Below are 22,271 nucleotides of genomic sequence, written 5' to 3'. Positions count from 1 at the left end.
CTATTGTCCATAGTCTTGGCCGTGTGTCCCCAGCATCTGCGGATGCTGTGCTAATGTGGGAGAGTTTATTGCTCATTGTCCTTGGCTAAACCTGCTTTCAGGTTGTGCTCTGATCCACCTTGAAATTTTGCTAGTGTGTCTCATCACTTCTCAAATTTGTCTCCATTGATTTTTCTCTTTGTTGTTAATATTCCAAAGTGTCCTAATTGTATAATCCATGACTAGGACTCTGACATGGTCCATGCTACACCCTTGATTTTCCTGTCCTGGTTGTCCATCTTTGCTGCCTTTATTCACCACAGCACTTTCTAAGAGGTCATCGTAATGGAGAAGAAAGGCTAGTTTGACTTTCAACCTTAGCATACCTTGATCCTAGGAAATTATACAATTTCTTAGCCTATACCTCCTTGACCATGAAATGAGCACATGAAAGCCAAGCTCTCACTTGAAGAGCATAGCTAAAATCCCTCACTCGGTGCTAAAATCCCTAACTCAGTGCCTGGTGTATTGTAGGTATCTGCAAATGCTTATTTTTCTTTCCGTTTAAGGCAATTACATTCATTTAAAAAAATTTTAGGAAAAAATTTGTCATAAGTCCTTCAGTACAGGTGGAGAACCAGAGGCAGGTGGATTTCTGTAAGTCTAGGGCCAGCCTGGTCTACAGAGTGAGTTACAGGACAGCCAGGGCTACATAGAGAAATCTTGTCTCCCAAACACCAAAAACAAAAACACCTTATTCAAGACAGGTAGAAACACCCTTTGTCCATTGTCCATAGTAGGCCACACTAATTATCCTCGATGAGGAGCATGGCTCCTTCCAGCATCTCTATAAGATGTATAAAAGCATGGGGGCCTCAGCTAATGGGGCTCAGAGAATCTACAGAACTTTGCCCCATTGTTGAGTGGAATTGTAGCCCATTGTGAATGGCCTCACAATCCCCAGTGAGTGGGAGAGAGAAGAATACTGGTTGTCTGTGGCCCAGGACATGGGTGCCATTGGGAGAAGGAGAATGGGACAGGAAAGTCACGTTAGATCCTTACCCAGTGCAAAGACCCTGCTCAGCTATGTCTATTTGATTGCACTGTATCAGTTCACTCTAATCAGTGAAGGGTTAAGTAGTCTATAAGGAAACTGTGAACAGTGAGTCCAGAGGAAGGAGAAAAAGAGAAACACACACACACACACACACACACGCACGCACGCACGCACGCACGCACGCACGCACGCACGCACGCGTGCGCATGAGAGTTGGAAGACCCTCATGGAGGGAATAAAAACAGTAGTCAGTTGGAGCTGTGTTGATGAAGCAATGGCTTCATCATATACATTGTGGGGTCAAAAGGATGGGGCCAGACACATAAATGCAGAGTAATCTTGATTACATCCACAAACTCTACAAGCATGATGCTACAGGGAAGAGACCCAATAGGATCAACTCCTGCCTGCTTGAAAGAGGCCTTTCCTTCCAAAGAGACAGCCACAATCCCTAATGAGGGATGCCACGGATCATGGATGTCCTGGGCCACCACAAAGAGCTTTATTTGAACTGAGAAAGTGTCCTCCAGCACCCTACCTTCTATTTCTTTTCCAGGGCAAGCCAGCCATTGTTCACAGATTCTCTTTTCAGCATCTCTCAAGAAGCAGAAAAGGGAACAGAAACCATAAAATAGCAGTCTGTACTTGAAAGCCTTCCCTGAATAGCCTTTTCAGAGTAGGATTGTGGGCGATCGCAGTGAAGTATTGGACAGCAGTTCTCAGTGTGGTGACCTTTGACCCACTGAAGTGGGAATTCTGGGGTGGGCTCTGCAGTTTGTTTGACAAGCCCTGCAGGAGATGCTGGAACATGCTGACATTTAAGAACGACTGACTGCGGGCATCCAGTTGAAGCTCCACATTTCCCAGATTCTAACCTCCACGCTGCTGTTTACTGTGACGTCATCGAGCTGGTGTATGCATTAAAGAGAAATGCTGTGTGGAGGCTGCTGTAGAAGAGTCTAGACTGGCGTTCTGTGGATGATACCTCGGGAGTTATCATCCATTGCCGGTCTGTTGACCGGGAGGCTTCCCGGGGGAATTTTTCCTTTTCATGTTTTCTGCCTCTCTGCCTTCTTGGATGTTCTGAGTTCTGAAGGATATTGTTTGCCTTGTCTCCTACTACTAAGAAGTGTGGAAAATGGTGCCTTATGGGTACCCTGCTGGCGAGTATAAGCACTCCACTCAGAGCTCTGGAAACGCAGGCCAACTGAGCCCATTGCTTTGTTTTATGGGAGGTGGGTGGAGGGAGCAGGCTTTCCCTAGCTTTTCCCCTGTGGTGACACTGTCCCAGATTTTCCCCTTTGGTGACACTGCTCTTCCTGAACCCTGAAAAGGAATGAAGAGAAAAAATTAACATTTCTGTGGTCGAGTTGACATTAAAATGGGAAAAAGCACATCACCGGAATTAGAATGTCCCATCATTAGTCACTTTTTCTTCTCAAATTAAGATGTCCCTGCAAGCAGGAAAAGAGCAGGCCCTCAATGACTTCATAACTCATTATTTCTAAGGAATATAGCTAATTCCCAGTACAGAGGAAGCTGGAATTGATTTTCCATTCCTATAAGCCACTGGATGGCAGTCAGCCTCACATACCCTCATGAAGGTGAATGTATACTTTCTGAGGAGCTGGCTGGTACTGACTAGGAAAGGTAGCTGCTGTTGTCGGTAATTTTGTGGGTTACTGCTAGAGACCTGTTTTCCATTGTGGGTCATCTTGGGCTTCTGGAAACTGAACTGACTTAGGCTTTTTCCTCACAGTGTTTTCCCAAGCTTGCCCAAAGCCATTTTGATACTCATGGTATGCTATCTAGGCCATCAGAAAAGAATGTGTCAGGCACCAACTATTGGTTTGGGATAAGAATGAAGAGATTAGCATCTTTACTGACACTAAGAGGATGGCTGGAAAGAGGCTCAGATCTGATGCTTTCAGGAATGACCTTGGCCTCCCTGTTGCACAAACTCTCTGAGCTTGAGGTTAATCAGAGCTCCAGCTATGGACTCTCAAAGGCTTCTCCAGTGCTAGGACTGTACTCAGTCCATCAGTGAGCAGAACAACTCAGTGCTCATCCCTGGGGTTAGATCAGGGAGACATGTCTGAGCATGGTTCAAGTATCTCATGCTCTGACAAGGGAGGACAACATGGCTCCCGTGAGAATGATAATCTAGCCATTATGTAACCCCCAAAGTTAACAGCCTGAGAGTTTAGATCATCACAGAAGTTAGCAGTGGCATCTTCACCCTGGACTTTGGGGAAATGTTGATTTGCAAACAAGGTCTCTGTGGTGAATTTAGAGTTTCCAGCTGTGTAAATATAACAGAGAGGATCAAGGCATTGATGAAACCTACCTCAGAAAATGTGCACTAAATCTAACATTTTATAACTCATAAATATGCTCACATTTATTCTTTGCAGCAGTAATTACATATAAATTAAGTTCCAGAACAATAAAACACAAGCAAACAAATTATTGTAGGGCTGACTATATGATCAAGTCTCTAGTTGTTTGGCTGTATTAACAATCTACGTACTATTTAAATAGTGACTTGACATTGAGTGTTGTAATTTGAGCCACCATTGAGAAGCTCTCCATCTCTCTAAATGGCAGTTTAAGTTTTGGGGGCTTGACCAGGAGAATATTCCCCTCTAGTTCCCATGATTAGGCTGAATAACAGCCCCACCTCCAAATCTTAGACCCCAATCTTTGGAAGGTGTGACTGCCACTGTATATGGCAAAAATCTTCACACATGTGAAAAGTAGGGATTTTAAGGTGGGTAGATGATACTGGATCACAGGGGTTGCCCTAAAACCTGGGTAGTACAAGAAAGATGAAAAAGGAGACTTGCCAGACACAGAGGAACTGTAGGAAGCCATATAAGAAAGAAGAGGCTGGCCTTGAAGACTATGTCGATCTAGCCATAGAGCAAGGAATGCAGAAGCCATCAGAAGTCAGAAGAGATGAGACATACTGTCTCCTCGAACCTGCCCTGGTTTCTACTTCGTAATGCTGGTTAAGGGCACATCTTGCCTTCGGAGCTATAAGGAAGTATTCTATTTTGATCTGCCACCTTTGTGGTAATTTGTTACAGTACCCACTCCCTAAGGGAAGGAAGAACAGAGGGGTAGTGACAACTCCATTCCAGTAGCTGTCTCTGAGTATCGCTGAGTTCAGCTCCCGACTCTTCCATAAGATACTTAACACTTCCATAGACAAACCAACTCATACCAGCTCTCTAGCAATGGCCAGGAAGCATAGGTCTCAGATTCCAATTCTGTTCAAGAGATGGAAAATGTAAACTACCACACACACACACACACAGAGAGAGAGAGAGAGAAAGAGAGAGAGAGAGAGAGAGAGAGAGAGGAGGGAGGGAGGAGAGAGAGAGAGAGACAGAGAGAGGAGAGAGGAGAGAGAGAGGCTGGGGAAAATAGCCCAGTTGGTAAAATACTTGCTTTACTACCATGAGCACCTGAGTTTGGTCCCTAGGACTCACAAAAAGATTACAGGTTTAGTGGTCTGTACTTGTTAACCAAAAGCTAGGTAAACGGAGATGGAAGGAACCTCTAGCCTCATTGGCAGGCCATCTAGCCTCCTTAGTGAACTCTAGACCAGTGAAAGGCTTGTCTCCCAGAGGATGGATGGTATTCATGATGATGCCTCCCAAGACTGTTCCTCTGAACTCCACATGCGTGTGGAAACTTTACCATCCATAAGCCTTGCCTAAATCTAATGTCATTATAGATTGTTCCTGAACATCATGGCTCTGGGATAATTGGTTTATTCTTCCACCCTCTGAAATAGATAAGCCATTTTGAGACACATGTCACTATCTGGGTTTTGTACTTCTAAAATGTCAATTGCATACCCAGATCCTCAGATGGTAGTATCACACTAACTTATGTTATCTGATGACTAACAGTGTCAAGACTAGGAGCACAGAAATGACTGAATTTCATTAATTCAGGAGATGCATGGTCTGTTTATCATGAGTCTGCCTAGTGTTACCAATGCAGGTAGCATTCAGATAGGTTCCCATTGCTAAAATCACAACAACATGTAGTGTGTGCTCACCTTCACACCTGTGCTTAGATCTGTGTGCTTGTTGAAGAATCTGAGTATCTCCAGGTCTTGACAATTGTCCATCAGATCCCTGGAACAGTGCCTATTAAGCCAAACTCTGCAGGTAAATTGTGTGACTTTCTCATTTCTAATGCCAATAAGCCATGTAACCTTGAGCATAATCTCTTTAAATTTCAGTATCTTCACATGAAAGTAAGAATTATAGTAGTTCTTATCTTGCAGGATTTTGTAAGGATTAAGAAATGCATGTGAAACACATAGTGTGATATCTCTCACTAAGATAGGAAACAAGACAGATAGCCTCTTTATTCCATTTCAATACCATACTGGAACTCTTAGCTAATACAGGGGGCTATGGAGAGTAAATAAAATATATGTGGATTGAGAAGAAAGATGCATAGCCATCTCTATAAGTGACATGGTTATAGAAAATCTAAGGAGCTAGTGGTAGCAAGGTATTTACTGTATTACGTGAGAGCTTTGGAAGAGGGGAAAAATAGAAACAGATAGATGGTAGGTAGATAGATGGATAGATGGATAGATGGATGATAGCTAGAGGATAGACAGATAGAAACAGAGACAAAGACAAAGAAGATTTTGACAAGCCAAATTATAGACCTTATGTAAGCAAATTTATCAGTAAACGAGAAAGTAAGAAATGATAAAAAATATTTTTCTTTTTACTAGATTTTTAATTGAAATAGAATTATATCACTCCCCCTTCTTCCCTCCAGCCTCTTCCAGCTACCTTCCCTCAAGCCCCTTCCATGTCCCCCCAAGTATAAAATTTTGACAAGTATTATTACTTTTTATACCCAATATTTTGACCATAATCATCCCCATGGTCCTCTTCTCAGCCCCCTCTGGTCCCCTCCCCTTTCCCATACTGCTGTTTTTCTACTTTGTCCTCATTTACAAGGGAGGTATTATTAACTTTGTTGTACATATAGCAAGATTAACTGTCCTATGCTTTACTTAAGAGCCTTTGACTTTTATAATCAACAGGACAGGGGAGCCTGTGAAAACACAGTGGGGAACACACAGGTAATGAAGACCTCAATTATAATAAACAAGGTGGACATGTATTAGTCTATTATGTACAAATGGGATCTGGGCAGTTCTTAGAGATATGGGCTCTTTGGGTTACTGCTATGTTGTCTTTAGGATGAATCAATTATCTCAGTTCAAGGCAGTATTTAGAGCTCAAGTTATCGTTTATCAATTCCCAGTAACATAAGGGAAGAAGGTATGCAAAAGGATCTGGCAAAGGGTATCCTTGTTTTCCTAAGGTAAAGTTATTAATTCAGTATTGTAGTTGAAAATTTTCCTGTATCCCACCTGGTCCCACAGCTGCTGGGACCCAAGTGAACACACAGAGGCTTATATTACTTACAAACTGTATGGCCTAATGGCTCAGGCTTCTTGCTAGCTAGCTCTTATAACTTAACTCAGCCCATTTCTGTTAATCTATGCATTGTCATGTGGCTTTGTGACTTACTCGTACTTTCACATCTTGCTTCTCTTGGCAGTGGCTTGCAGCACCTCCCCCACCTCTGCCTTTCCTCTTCCTGTCTGTCCAGTTCAAATGCACTACCTAAACTTATTCTGTCTCACCATTGGCTAAACAGCTTTATTTATGAACCAATCAGAGCAACACATATTCACGACATACAGAAAGACATCCCACAGCACTGTATGACTGCTTCATCTATTTCCCATTGGTCAGAAATTAGTAACTTATTTAGTTGCAAGTGAAGCTAAGAAACATGGCCATAGGTCCAGCTAAAATTGAGGGATCTATTACTGTGTGAGAAGAGAAAAATTTCACTGTTATTTCCTATATTCCAGGTGCCAAAAGTCAACATGTCATAATGCATAACTGGTCTAACATTCTTTAGTATTAGAGTAAGACTACTGTTAGACTCAATGTAAAAAGACATGGCTGTTTTCAATTTCAAGCTGGTAGTAAAAAGTCAGCCCACTTCTTTGACTCTGGATGGCATGTCTCAAGGAACCTAATATTGATGATGTTTCTGCTACAAAGTAGAATAAGAACTGGGTATTACTGGATCAGAACTCCAACTCTTCCTTTGGGTAGTTATGTTAGTTACATCTTTCAAACTCCAGTTTTACTTCTCTGCCAATGGATATGATACCTACATCCAAGGATGCTGTGGACATTAAAGGTCATGAAGTGCTCTCCTTAGCAGTTTCAGAGTTCTAGGACTTTTTTAAGGTACTTGATTCAGTTTGATTTCTGGACAGCACAAGAGAAAGTCAGGGACCTAGCTTCTTTTGATTTTCTCAGACCATTTGTTGAAGAGACTGTTTTGTTTTTTGTTTGTTTGTTTCCTTCTCTAGTCTAAATTACACAAAAAACTCAAGACAACACCAAAACCCCCCACCTAACCCAACCTATGCACAGGCTAATGAAATGAGTGGGAAGTTTTCAAAAGATGAAATACAAATAAACATAGGAAAAGATGTTTGACATCATTACGTATCAGGGAAATGCAAATTAAAACCACAGTGGGATTTCAGCTCACCCTAGTTTCAATGGCTATCATTAAGGAAGCAAACAACAAATGCTGGTGAAGATGTGGGAAAATGGGTTGGAAATCAGTTGAGCCACTATGAAAATCAGTGTGTAAGTTCCTTAAAACACACACATGGTATTCATCACGGGAAAAATCCACCAAGATGAAGTCTCGATTCTAAACATTTATGCTCCAAATACAAAAGCACCCACATTCATAAAAGAAACACTACTAAAGTTTAAAAGACACATCAAACCCCACACATTAATAGTGGGAGATTTTAACACACAACTCTCACCAAAAGATAGATCTACCAGACTGAAACTTAACAAAGAAATAAAGGACCTAACAGATGTTATGACTCAAATGGACCTAATAGATATCTACAGAATATTCCATACTAACACAAAAGAATATACCTTCTTCTCAGCACCCCATGGAACCTTCTCAAAAATTGACCACATGCTTGGACACAAAACAAATCTCAACAGATACAAAAAAAATTGGAATAACCTCCTGTATCTTATCAGACCACCATGCCTTAAAGTTAGACCTCAATAACAACAAAAATTATAGAAAACCCACAAACTCATGGAAACTGAATAATGCCCACCTGAAACATCAATGGGTCAAGGAAGAAATAAAGACAGAAATTAAAGAGTTCCTAGAATTCAATGAAAATGAAAGTACAACATACCCAAACTTATGGGACACTATGAAAGCAGTGCTAAGAGGAAAATTCATAGCTCTAAATGCACACATAAAGAAGATGGAGCAATCCCATACCAATGAATTAACAGCACAACTGAAAGCTCTAGAACAAAAAGAAACAAACTCACCCAGGAGAAATAGACGCCAGGAAATAATCAAATTGAGGGCTGAAATCAACGAAATAGAAAACAAGAGAACAATACAAAAAAATCAATGAAACAAAGAGTTGGTTCTTTGAAAAAATCAACAAGATAGACAAACCACTAGCCAAATTAACCAAAAGGCAAAGAGAGAGCACCCAAATTCACAAAATCAGAAATGAAAAGGGAGACATAACAACAGACAATGAGGAAATCCAGAGAATCATCAGATCATACTTCAAAAACCTGTACTCCACAAAAATGGAAAACCAGGAAGAAATGGATAATTTTCTGGATAAATACCACATACCAAAATTAAATCAAGACCAGATAAACCATTTAAATAGACCAATAACCCCTAAAGAAATAGAAACAGTCATCAAAAGTCTCCCAACCAAAAAAAGCCCAGGACCAGATGGTTTCAGTGCAGAATTCTACCAGACTTTCAAAGAAGAACTAATAGCAATCCTCTTCAAAGTGTTCCACACAATAGAAACAGAAGGAACACTACCAAACTCTTTTTATGAGGCTACAATTACCCTGATACCCAAACCACACAAAGATGCAACAAAGAAAGAGAACTACAGACCAATCTCCCTCATGAACATTGATGCAAAAATACTCAACAAAATATTGGCAAACCGAATCCAAGAATACATCAAAACAATCATCCATCACGACCAAGTAGGATTCATCCCAGGGATGCAAGGATGGTTCAACATACGAAAATCAGTCAATGTAATACACCATACAAACAAACTGAAAGAAAAAAACCACATGATCATCTCCTTAGATGCTGAAAAAGCCTTTGACAAAATCCAACACCCCTTCATGATAAAGGTCTTAGAAAGATTAGGAATACAAGGAACATTTCTAAACATAATAAAAGCAATTTATAGCAAGCCAACAGCAAACATCAAATGGAGAGAAACTCAAAGCGATACCACTAAATTCAGGAACAAGACAAGGCTGTCCACTCTCCCCATATTTATTCAATATAGTACTAGAAGTTCTAGCTAGAGCAATAAGACAACAAAAGGAGATCAAAGGGATACAAATTGGCAAGGAAGAAGTCAAACTTTCACTATTTGCAGATGATATGATAGTATACATAAGTGACCCCAAAAATTCTACCAGGGAACTCCTACAGCTGATAAACTCCTTCAGTAAAGTGGCAGGATACAAGATCAACTCAAAAAAATCAGTAGCCCTCCTATACACAAATGATAAAAGAGCTAAGAAAGAAGTCAGAGAAACATCACCCTTTATAATAGCCACAAATAATATAAAATACCTTGGGATAACACTAACTAAACAAGTGAAAGACCTTCATGATAAGAACTTTAAATCTCTGAAGAAAGAAATTGAAGAAGGTATCAGAAAATGGAAGGATCTCCCATGCTCATGGATAGGTAGGATTAACATAGTAAAAATGGCAATCTTACCAAAAGCAATCTACAGATTCAATGCAATCCCCATCAAAATCCCAACACAATTCTTCACAGACTTGGAAAGAAAAATACTCAACTTTATATGGAAAAACAAAAGACCCAGGATAGCTAAAAGAATCCTATACGATAAAGCAACCCTTGGAGGCATCACCATTCCTGATCTCAAACTCTACTATAGAGCTATAGTAATAAAAACAGCTTGGTACTGGTATAAAAACCGACATACGGACCAATGGAATCGAATTGAAGACCCTGACATTAATCCATGCACATATGAACACCTGGTTTTTGACAAAGGAGCCAAAACTATACAATGGAACAAAGAAAGTATCTTCAACAAATGGTGCTGGCATAACTGGATGTCAATATGTAAAAGATTACAAATAGATCCATATCTGTCACCTTGCACAAAACTCAAGTCCAAGTGGATCAAAGACCTAAACATAAATCCAGTTACACTAAACTTAATAGAAAAGAAAATAGGAAGCACTCTTGAATGCATTGGCACCGGAGACCATTTCCTAAATAAGACACCAACAGCACAGACCCTGAGCACAACGATTAATAAATGGGACCTCTCGAAACTGAGAAGCTTTTGCAGGGCAAAAGACACAGTCAATAAGACAAAAAGACAGCCAACAGATTGGGAAAAGATCTTCACCAACCCCACATCTGACAGAGGATTGATCTCCACAATATATAAAGAACTCAAGAAACTAGACATCAAAATACTGAACAGTCCAATTAAAAAATGGGCTAAAGAGCTAAACAGAGAATTCACAAAACAAGAACTACAAATGGCTGAAAGACATTTAAAGAAATGCTCAACATCCTTAATCATCAGAGAAATGCAAATCAAAACGACTCTGAGATACCACCTTACACCTGTTAGAATGGCTACGATCAAAAACACCAATGACAACAAATGTTGGAGAGGATGTGGAGCAAAGGGAACACTCCTCCACTGTTGGTGGGAATGTAAACTTGTACAACCACTGTGGAAATCAGTATGGCGGTTTCTCAGAAAATTAGGAATCGAACTACCTCAAGACCCAGCCATCCCACTCTTGGGCATATACCCAAGGAATGCTGATTCATACCATAAAGATACATGCTCAGCTATGTTCATAGCAGCACTATTTGTAATAGCCAGAACCTGGAAACAACCTAGATGCCCATCAACGGAAGAATGTATGAAAAAAATGTGGTACATATACACAATGGAGTACTACTCAGCAGAGAAAAACAATGAAAGCATGAAATTTGCAGGCAAATGGATGGAACTAGAAAACATCATCCTGAGTGAGGTAACCCAAACCCAGAAAGACAGCTATGGTATATACTCACTCATTGGTGGATTCTAGATATAAAATAAAGAACAATCAGACCACAACCCATAGAACCATAGAGGCTATATATATAGCATGGAGGTCCCTAGGATGACTGTGGCATATAATAAATTTCAGTTTTACTCAATTATCAAAAAAAATAGCCAAATGAATGGAAACACATGAGCTATGAACCAAAGGCTGAGGGGCCCCCAGCTGGATCAGGCCCTCTGAATAGGTGAGACAGTTGATTGGCTTGATCAGTTTGGGAGGCAACTAGGCAGTGGGACCAAGTCCTGTGCTCATTCCATGAGTTGGCTGTTTGAAACCTGGAAGTTATGCAGGGACACTTGGCTCAGTCTGGGAGGAAGGGACTGGACCTCCCTGGACTGAGTCTACCAAGTTGATCACAGTCCTCGGGGGAGGACTTGTCCTGGAGGAGGTGGGAATGGAGGGTAGGCTGGGGTTAAGGGGAGGGGGTGGGAGGGGGGAGAATAGGGGAACCCATGGCTGATATGTAGAACTGAATGGTATTGTAAAATAAAATATATATAATAATATAAATAATATAAGTATATTTTTTATATATAAATAATATAAATAAGTATATAAATAATATAAAGTAATATAAAAAGCAAAAACAAAACAAAACAAAAAAACACACACATGGGGAGGGGAAGGAGGGAGGGAGGGAGGGAGGGAGGGAGGGAGGCAGGGAGGGAGGCAGGGAGGGAGAGAATACTACTCTGTGGTTCAGCTATAACTTCTAAGTATATACCTAAGGAATTCTAAGGCAGCGTTCTACAAATGTATCAGCACATCTATGTTTATTGCTGCACTGACCCTAAGAGCCAAGTTATGGAATCAGCCTGGTGTCTACTGACAGGTTAATGGGTAAAGAAACACACTGTATATACATACATAATAGAGTTTTAGCCATAAAAATGAAATTATAGTATTTGTTGGGAAATGGGTGCAACTGGAGACCACCATGTAAGGTGAAATAAACCAGGGACAGAGGGACAGGTAAGCACCATGTGTCTTTTTCTCATCTGATAGTCATAGAATTCTTTTTAGACACATTTAAGCATTTGCGTATGAAATGAAAACAAAAGGGAGGAGACTAGTCGGGGGTGAGAGGTAAGGAGACTAAAGGGAGGCTATGGGGTTAATTATCAAAGTACATGGCATATTTTAAATAAATTATCCAAATGAAACCTAACACTTTGTATAATGAAATTATACCGATGAAAATTATATATCAGTACAGGTGAAATGCCTGGCTTATATAGTTGATGAATAAATGAGATCACTTTTCTTTTAATATGTATCACTGGAAGCTGGCCTCTTATTTTCTGTAGCACATAGCGTCTCCTTAAGTCCTTTTCCTTCCTCATCTGGATTCTTTTTCCAATGAGTTGACATACACCAATAGCATAAGGGTGCTCTAGACACAGTATCAGCTATAGCAGTGGTTATACTTGTGGAAATCTAGGACATCCACCAGAGCCTGAACGAACATTTAGTCAGCAATACACGGAGCACACCATCTATGCCTGAGACTTCAACTGTTGTAAATGTCTGTAATTTTAGAGCTGTCTATCATTATGGCTGAACCTTACATTTGTTGGAGGAGCTGGGACAAATATGATCTCTTAAGTAGTTTCATGAGCCAAACTAAGGTAGTCTAGATTGACAAAGGACCACATTTGAGTATCCGGGTACCATTAAACCTGGATCACTTACCTCTCCCATGCTCATCCTTTCTGACAGTGCTCTGTTCATCTCCTAGTCATGAGATTCACTAGGAGTGACTTAATATGGTTGCAGCCATTGCTAGTGTTGGCATAACACAGTTTCACACATGGCATGTCTTAAATTATAAAAAAAAAAAAAAATGGATTCTTAGACCTGTGGGTTGGAAGTTACGCATTAAGGTGTTGGTGGCCAGGCATGCTCCCTAGGGGATTCTGCGGGACTTCTCTGGGACTGCAAACCTTCTTACGGTGGCTAGAAGTCCTGGGTCTTCCTTGGCTTGTGGATGCATTTCCTTCATCTTTGCCTCTCTTCTCCCTATGAGACTGTGTCTCTTCTATTAGAATGATGTCAGTCACATGCAGTCAGGCCCTACTTGTATGATGTGATTTCAAAATGCTTATATCCATAATGACATTCACTAGTAGTAGAAATTAGGATTTTTAACATACCTTTGACAAGGATACAATTAAATCTTTGACATTTATACTATAAAATTGTGTGAAATTAAGAAACATATAGTAACAAATCAAAATAAATTAAGAAATAAATAATTTTAAAAAATCACCTTCCATGTGTTTCAGTCCATTGTAATTGCAGTCTGATAGAGAACCTGGAGTAGCAGATGAGACTGGGTGGAGTGGTGTGCAGCTGGTATTGCAAACATTCAGGACCCTGGGTGAGCTTAGGTAGTGTCTTGAAAGTGGACAGCGGTGCCCTATCAATCTCCCAAGAGGAAAAAAAAATCCCCATATCTGGCTGGGCTGTGGTGGTGCACGCCTTTAATCCCAGCACTTGGGAGGCAGCAGCAGGTGGATCTCTGAGTTCGAGGCCATCCTGGTCTACATAGTGAGTTCCACGACAGCCAGGGGTACACAGAGAAACCCTGTCTCAAAAAAAAAAAACCAAAAGAACAAAAAACAAAGCAAAAGATGCCCCCAGCTGGTTATGAGCAAAGCTGGGGTGTTCAGGGAAGGACGAGCCAGTTAAACAGCTGCATCATATGTGGATGCTTGGGTGTGACTGCCTGCCTGTGAGTAATGACCAGTGTGCACGTGGGTGATCACATGACTCTGGGTTTGTGTTCATGTGAACGAATGTGTACATGTGCTGAAAAACTGTTGTGTCTTTCTGGGAGAGGCAAGTGAGGGGAATGTCAAGGTGTTGATAGCAGTGAGGAGATGGGTGGGGAGAATGGACCATCACAGGAACAGCCATCTAACTGTACAAGGCTTGGGTGTGACTTTCTGGTGAGAGGGAACACAGAAGATTGTACAAAATTAGAAACCCCAAAGCCTGTGCCAAGTCTATATTGGGTTGCCGTATGCTTCTCTTCCTCCAGTATTTAGGATGAATGGCTATAGGCCAGAGTCAATTGTAGCTTTTGTCTCTGACTTCATTTTAATGAGAAACAAACACTAGTATTTTTTTTTATGTTGTCATATGTAGAAGACTCTATCTCCCCCATCCTCGTTCCTGGTTCTGCTCTAATATAAGAACAACCAAACAGATTGAGAGCAATCTTGCCAAGAAAGTTGTACTGTGGGGATGAAAACGCACAGAGGGGAGTTTTAGTCTGAAGATGTAAGGCATTTCCCAAAAGTAGACATCAAAATCATAGTGCATGGACACACTTTTGTGGCGATCATTTTATTTGCTCTTAGCAATGAATTTCAAGGTGCAGAGAGAGAAACTAAAAAAAAAAAAAAATTGGGGATTTTATGTCAGTGGATGATCCTTATCTTTACCAAATCCTCTTAATTCTCATAGACTTTTTTTGGTTTTTCGAGACAGGTTTTCTCTGTGTAGCTTTGGAGCCTGCCCTGGAACTCACTCTGTAGCCCAGGCGGGCCTCGAACTCACAGAGATCCACCTGCCTCTGCCTCCCGAGTGCTGGGATTAAAGGCATGCGCCACCGCCGCCTGGCTTCATAGACTTTTAATATGCTGTGTAAGGCACTGGACTGTAACTGAGTCATTCAAAAGGGCAAAATAGAATGGAAAGTAAAACTAGCTTGGAAGCTATTTTTCTTGGGACAAAAAAGTAACACAAGAATTCCCAAGAATATCATACCCCGAGTGGACATGAATAGCCTATAGTTTGGTTTCCCTGTGGAAGACACCAACTGAGAACTTGTTCCTGGCAGGTGGCAGTTGGAAGCCTGCCAGAAGCACCTTGGACCTAAAAGAGCACTCACGGTTGGATTCTGTGGTCTGTAGGTGTTCATAGCTGCATGGCTTCTGTTATGTGGCGGGGTCTGTGCTTCTGCCTTTTCATCCTCAGCAGAATCTTGTAACTCCCTTGAAGTGTGCTTTGCTGCCTCCTGAGCTGGTCAGAGAAGGCAATGCGGCTGTGAATTTGGCCCCTTTCTTTCTTATCTGTGGTACTATCCACTCTTCATCCCTCCTTCCCCTCTTCTCTTCCCCTTCTTCCCACTCACTAATTCGCTCCCTCTCTCAGTCTCTTCTCCCCACCCCCTCTGGTCTCCTCTCTGTCTCTTTTTCTTTCTTCCTCTTTCCCCTGGCCCATTACTGATTATACCTGGAACCCAGGCATACATTCTGAGGAAGAGCAGGCCGTGGAGAGATGCCATTGTTGGTGTTCAAGCTGACAAGGCTGACAGAACAGCAAATGGCAATCAGCAGCAGGGGCTCGGATATGATTTAAAGCCTCTGGGTGATTCAAGCCCTCAGTCTACAAGGTTTCCACCTGAGCCGTCAGATCCAATGCCCTGTCTGAAAGGATTCGTTTTGTGCCTGTTTGTATACATGTATGTGTAGACAGATGTGCACACACGTGTGTGTTCCTCTTCACAAGTGATGGGCCTGTATGGGAGATGGGTGTTGTCCTTAAGAACACTGGCCAACACCTTTGAGACCGGGTTTCTCACTGGTCTGGAGCTCACTCGTTAAAGTAAACTGGTTGGCTGGTGAGTTCCAGGACTACTACTGTCTCTGCCATCCCAGACCTGGGGTGACCAGCACGCCACCACACATGGCACTTTTACTTAGGTTCTTGGGATCAAACCCATATCTTCCTGCCTGCAATGCCAGTGTTATACCAACTGAATTGGCTGAGCTTGCCCAAATCCTACCCGGTCTGAATTCTCTCCTCAGGAACTTACTATTATTCTTTAAGTTATTAACTTAAGGGGGCTATTTATCAACTTTTTGTTTAAGAAAGGGTCTCATGTAGCCCAGATTTTCCTCAAACTTTCTGTGTACCTGAGATTGGCCTTGAACTCCTAATTCTCCTACCGTTTCCCAAGTGCTGGCATTACAGTTGTGAACCACCATGGTAGGCTTGGGAGGTCATTTGCTCTGCAGCCATAGCTTACTTTTTGGCGGGATTCTAGGATGCCATCAGGTCACCTGTCTAGGAAGGCAGGAAATTCTGAGTCATGGAGAGTTCTGTAGTCATAGTTTGCTTGTTTTAATTTTTCCCAGCCATGTACATACCAGCATTTCTTAAGCCTTCATATATATGCAAATCATCTGATGATGTGGTGAAAATGTAAGGTCTACTGTAATTTTTCTGGGGCAGATTCAGAGATCTATTTTTTTCCATGTTTTTTCTTTCTCTTTCTTTTTTGATGCGTATGTGTGCTAGTGCATGTGTGTACAGGTGTGCATGCTCACGTGTGTGGAGACCAGAGAGTATCTTCAGGATTACAGGCATATTCTACCATGCCTTTTCCTCTCATCCTCCTGCCCCTCCCCTCTTCTCCTTCTCTTTCTTTTTTTGAGACAGGGTATCACTATGTAGCCTTGCTGTCCTGGAACTCATTATGTAGACCAGGCTGGCCTCAAAGAGATCACAGAGATCAACCTGCCTCTGCCTCCCAAGTGCTGAGATGCCCAGTCACATTTTCTCTCTGTGGGTTCTAGGGATTGAATTAGGTCATCATGCTTGCAAGGCAAGCATTTTACTGACTGACCTGTCTTCTCAGCCCAGATGTTGCCTTCCTAACGAACTCCCAGGTAACACTGAAGCTGCTGGTCTGTGAACCATACTCAGAATATTGAATCATTGTATATACAAAATGGGAAGAAAACCAGAGGTAATATGTGCTGTCATTGAGTAAAACCAATTTGATAACTTTTCTGTTATTTCATAAGCATCAACCCAGAGGTCTCCCACATATGCTGATAGAAGCTAACAAGTGCTGAGAGAGCCGGTGGGCCAGTAAAGTTCAGAGTAGCATCTCCTCAAAAAACACATTCTCTTTCTCTGTCTCTGTCTCTGTCTCTGTCTCTCTCTCTCTCTCTCTCTCTCTCTCTCTCTCTCTGTGTGTGTGTGTGTGTGTGTGCGTGTATGTGTGTACATGTGCGTATCTTAGCATAAGTACTGAGAGGTTGGAAGATGAGTTGTTGAGTCAGGAATCATTCCTCTCCTTCCATTATGTGGGTTCCAGGGATGAAACTTGGCTTGGCTGGCTTGCTTGACAATTGTCTCTATCCACTGAGCCATCCCACCAAGCCCCAGAATCTCAGTCCCATATAGAAGAGCCTTCTTTTTCCTTCTAGAGATGCTCTCCAGTCCTGTGTTTCACGAGACCATCTGGAGCTGACCTTTGCCCACCTTCTGGGCCCTTCCACTGTGTTATGGGGCTGCTTTTATTTACACTTAGGTTCCTGATTCTGACTGAATGTGGAGAACATTCTCAGGGGAGTTGGCTGTGTCCCCACAGACTCATCCTCTGTCTACACAGATCAACGGCCTAGGGGACAAGTCAAATTTTCTGCCCCCCCCCCCCTTCCATACACAGGTGTAGTGATGCTATGGCAAATATTCAGTACCATGAGTTTGTGCATCCCGGCTGGGGTCACTGTGGCTCTGAAATAACCCCCATCGGGCATAATGATGTCTCCATGTCCACTTTCTTCTCCTTGCTCCAAAGCCCTGTTTGTAGAATTGCCTTTTCCTTCATTATTTATGTCACATCCCATGTTCCTGAAAGATTTGCTGAGTTCGTCAGAAGAGGCATGTCCCTGTCCCCTCTACCACTCAACATTTGTCTCTGCCTGTCATCTCTCTCTACTTGACAGGCCCCTACAACACCACTCTCCTAAATGGTCTTCCTCTTCATTTACTCACGTACTTCTTGTAACACAACCACCAATTGACTTAGAATGGTCTGGAGCCCTTATGATAATATGGGTCAGAATTTCCAACTCGATTCCACTCCCTCGAGTCTGATGTGGTATTAAAACTAACAAAACTAAAAGATGCAATCCCAAGCTCATGTCCTGAACATTGAATAAAGCCTGGGCAGAAATATGTATGTACGTATATGTGTGTGTATGTATGTATATATACATGCACATTCATGCATGCCAGTGTGTGTGTGTGTGTGTGTGTGTGTGTGTGTGTGTGTGTGTGTGTGTGTGAATCTGTACTGTGAGTGATTCTGCTGAACTGTGGTTGGGAACACTGGTCTGCTGCCTCTCAAGTTTTCATGTAGTTATCTGATTTCAGATGTCTGTGTGGATGTGGTGAAGTAATTCTTGCATTGGTGGTTGGGCTGCAAATGAAAGTCAACACAGTGCTCTTGGCGGTTGGGGTACAGATTTACTTGCAAGCCAGGCAATGTGACTAATTATTTAGTGGCCTCAGCAATAAGATGCTGTGAGCATTTTTGTTTGTTTATTTGAAGAGTAGGCGTTAGGGACTTGAGTTAATGATAGTACCTAACATTGTGTGGTAAGTAGAATAATTAAGGAAGCATTAACCTAATTATTATCACCATCAACAAATACCCACGGAGTGTCTGTCTTGTTTAGGATGCAGGACTTTGCCATTAGAGACTCCAAAAATAAACACCTTTCACCTGGCACAGGACAGCTGAGAAAGAACACGGACTACAGATGTGCTGACACAGCTGTTTTCCAAGGAAGACTTCCCAATCTTATTTCAGGTACATTTTTCTCTGAACTCATTCACCACAGGTATTAAGGGGCTGTGATATATCAGACACTGTGCTGATCTAAGGAGAGGGGGTTATGAGAAGGGCAGAGACTCCATTGCAAGAGAGCAAACATCTACCAAATAGCAGGATGTGGGCTAACCAAAGAATATACTGATCCCTATGTTAGTACAGAGAAGAGTGCTCTTTCCCCATGAGTCCAGGGAAACTTGTCCCATCACCTAGAAAGAACTCCATGGCAGGGACTGCACCAGTCACATTATCCTGTCTTCTTGAGTATAATTCAATTCCTCACTACCAGAGCACCAGCAGGTATATACTTTTATCTTGGTACTACATGTTACATGAATTCCCCTTTCTGATAAGTGATGCTTCCTGAAAAGGTGATAACCACCCCCAACCTTGCAGACCAAAGCATCCATTTTCAGGGAACATTCTGATTTGCATGGGAGGCCCACAGTCCTTGGATATGAAGAGGACTTAAAGTCCATTAATAGTGAATGACTCCCCAGAAGAAGCCAAAAAAAGGGAGGGTCAATACCAAGTTGACCCAGTTAAAAGTTTGGCCATGGTTTAGGGCTTGAAAAGCACAAGGGGTATGTGTGTCCCATTAGGTTTTTCTGTGGAGACATGGCAAATGTCTGGTTAACCCAGAGAGCTCACCAATGACAGCCCAAAGAAATGATTCTACCCAAGTCTACTTTGGTGAACAATGAGTTTAGCTGGACTTAGTTATAGGAGCATGGGTGAGGGGTTATCAGACAATGGGCACCTTCCAGGCAGCTACGCCACCAAAGAAAAGCCCTCCAGCAATTTATGGCTTATATATATCCTGAGAGAGGAGCTGGGCCTCCTGTGACTACTTTGCTGTCTCCTGATCGAAGAGCCTCTTGTATGTTCTCCTAAGCCTGTCCTTATATTTGTAAGAGGATCTTTAGGGGCTACATCTTGTGAGAGCCCTCCTGGGGATAATCACAGCTGTTACTATATAATACCTGGAAGACAGAGTTCTACAAGGCTTACTCTGCCTTTAGAATCCACTGAACTTGATGTGGCGGAACACAGGGGCAGTTCCAGGTATTCAGGAGGCTGAGACAGGATGACCATGAGTTCAAAGCCAGCCTGGCCAATGCAGAAAGACCCTTCCTGAAGAAGACAAACAAACAAACAACAATAAAATGACCATTATAATCTGGAGAGGAAAAAGAGTTGTAAAACTTTGGGTTCAGTCAGGACTGTTTGGGAAAAACTGATTGACCAAAATGTATGAGAGCTTTCCCAAAAGACAACCATTAAAGAGGAGGGATAATATGAGCTCTTTGGGCTGCATGTGAGAAGAAAACTGAAAATTAGTGCCCAATGTTGTAGAACAAGCAAGCAACAGAGACGGTACTCAGACCCAGAGTCTGCTGACTCTAGATCTATTGTTGGAAGATGTGTTTGAGAAGAGGATTTTTATTAGGGGAGGGGGCATAAAGGCAGGCCATTCTGGAGACAGGTGTGACTAAGGCTGGAAGGATGGTTGGGGACACAAGCCTTTGGGAGGCAGGACCATGTGGTTTGTATAGATTGTGTAAGGGAAGTTACAACAGGTGAATGATCCTAGAAAGGCCATTTAGAGGGAACCTCATGTGCTTTACAAAGGCAGAACTTCCAGACCTCCCTGAACCTAACCTTCCTGCCTTTGGATAAACACAAGAATCTACTTTCTTTGCTTATTTCTTGAAATATCAAATATTTAAGTATTTTGTCTAAAAAAATGTCACAGCAATGGAAATTTCTAGAATATAAGTTTTTCAAAGCCCATACTTTATTTGTTTGTTTGTTTTTTGAGATAGGGTTTCTCTGTATAGCTTTGGAGCCTGCCCTAGAACTTGCTTTGCAGACAAGGCCGGCCTAAAACTCACAGACATCCCCCAGCCTCTGCCTCCCGAGTCCTGGGATTAAAGGCATGCGCCACCACCACCTGGCCTAAGCCCATTCTTGAGTCTGTTGGATATTTTCTGTCTTCATGAGCCTTAGCCAGGGAGGTGAGGGAGAGGTCACCAGTCCTCTTTGGGAAAAACGAGGAAGCAGATGGGACAGGTAGAAGAGCCACTTCAGAGGGGAAACAGATAGAGGCTTTCACAGTAGTCGTGAAACTACTGGATATCCAAGCTGCCTCGACTAATGGAAGACTGTGCTATAAATGGGAACACCGCCCTATCCCAACCCTATATGCAAAGTTACAGTCTAAGTACAAGGAAACCAAAGAGGGTGGATTTTAGGCCTGATGGATTCTCTATTTCCATCAGTAGCTGCTTCATGTCAGAATGAGGGAATATACGATTTTCATCATTATTCCCTCAAAGAGACAAGGCTCTCTCCCAGATGCACATTGATTGTTATGACAGCTGCTAATGATTGCTGGGCTCACGCTGCAGACTGAGCACAGTATGCTGTACTTTGGGTGTACTTCGCCAACCCTTACAACAACTCTAGGAGTTAGTGCTTTTATAGCTTCATGGACAGATGGGGAGACCGAGGCATAGAAAGAGGTGACCTGTCTGAGGCCCCAGAGCTGGGAAGTTATAAAGTTAGAATTTGTCTGTCTAGTATCCAGAATGGAAAAAGAACTATTAAAAAGAGCCGAGGGCTTGTAGACCTAAGCTGAGTGGTACATTCCGTAGTAGAGGCAGGACTTCTAGGCATCATCAGCATCCCCATCTAGGCCCCACAGTTCCACTACCTCCCAGTACTTCACTTAAAGTTTGAATCCATCAGTGGGTGAACTCATAGACTCAGATGCCCTGGTGATCCAGTCACTTCCCTAAAGCCCACCTCAGAACATTGTACTAGGGGACAAGCTTTCAATCCATAAGCCCACTGACTGTCAGGGACCCTTCATGTCAAAACTGTAACACTATGGGGGGAAAGGCCATGTTCTTTGCTTTCATAATTCAGATATAAGAACTGAGCATTTTTAAACATTAATTTTCAAAGTGTAACAAGTTAGGTTGCAAGTGTGAATGAAACCACTTATAAATGGTATTTGAATACAAACTAAGGCCTTTACTATCTGTTGATATGGGCTTTAGTCTTGATAGCTACAAGAAATAAGTTTACCTTACCTCCCATAGAAGCTTTTATTTGCTGGATTATTAGCAGGGATCTATATAATGCAGTATGCCTTAAACTTAATAAATGCACTCATTTAAACTTAATAAAATTCTTTTGAAAACTGCTTATAGATTATTTCTAATAGGCCTATGACCTAAATTACCAGAATTAAATTTGTCCGAAACTCTTACGACATACTTGGCTACT

At 42.0% G+C, this 22,271-nt stretch overlaps 1 long non-coding RNA gene across 1 annotated transcript in view; it reads left to right on the top strand.

Moving 5' to 3' along the window:
• Positions 1–22,271, top strand: part of LOC121822838 (uncharacterized) — a 144,311-nt gene that overhangs the window by 34,128 nt on the left and 87,912 nt on the right. The window contains exon 3 of the long non-coding RNA XR_013044840.1: positions 18,823–18,956. This is a non-coding gene — a long non-coding RNA (uncharacterized LOC121822838). The remainder of the gene's footprint in view (positions 1–18,822; positions 18,957–22,271) is intronic.

This window comes from Peromyscus maniculatus, chromosome 15 (genome assembly GCF_049852395.1).
Source record: "Peromyscus maniculatus bairdii isolate BWxNUB_F1_BW_parent chromosome 15, HU_Pman_BW_mat_3.1, whole genome shotgun sequence".
NCBI classification, from domain to species: domain Eukaryota; kingdom Metazoa; phylum Chordata; class Mammalia; order Rodentia; family Cricetidae; genus Peromyscus; species Peromyscus maniculatus.
Note: the sequence above shows the minus strand (reverse complement) of the source record. Positions and strands in the feature narration are given on the sequence as shown.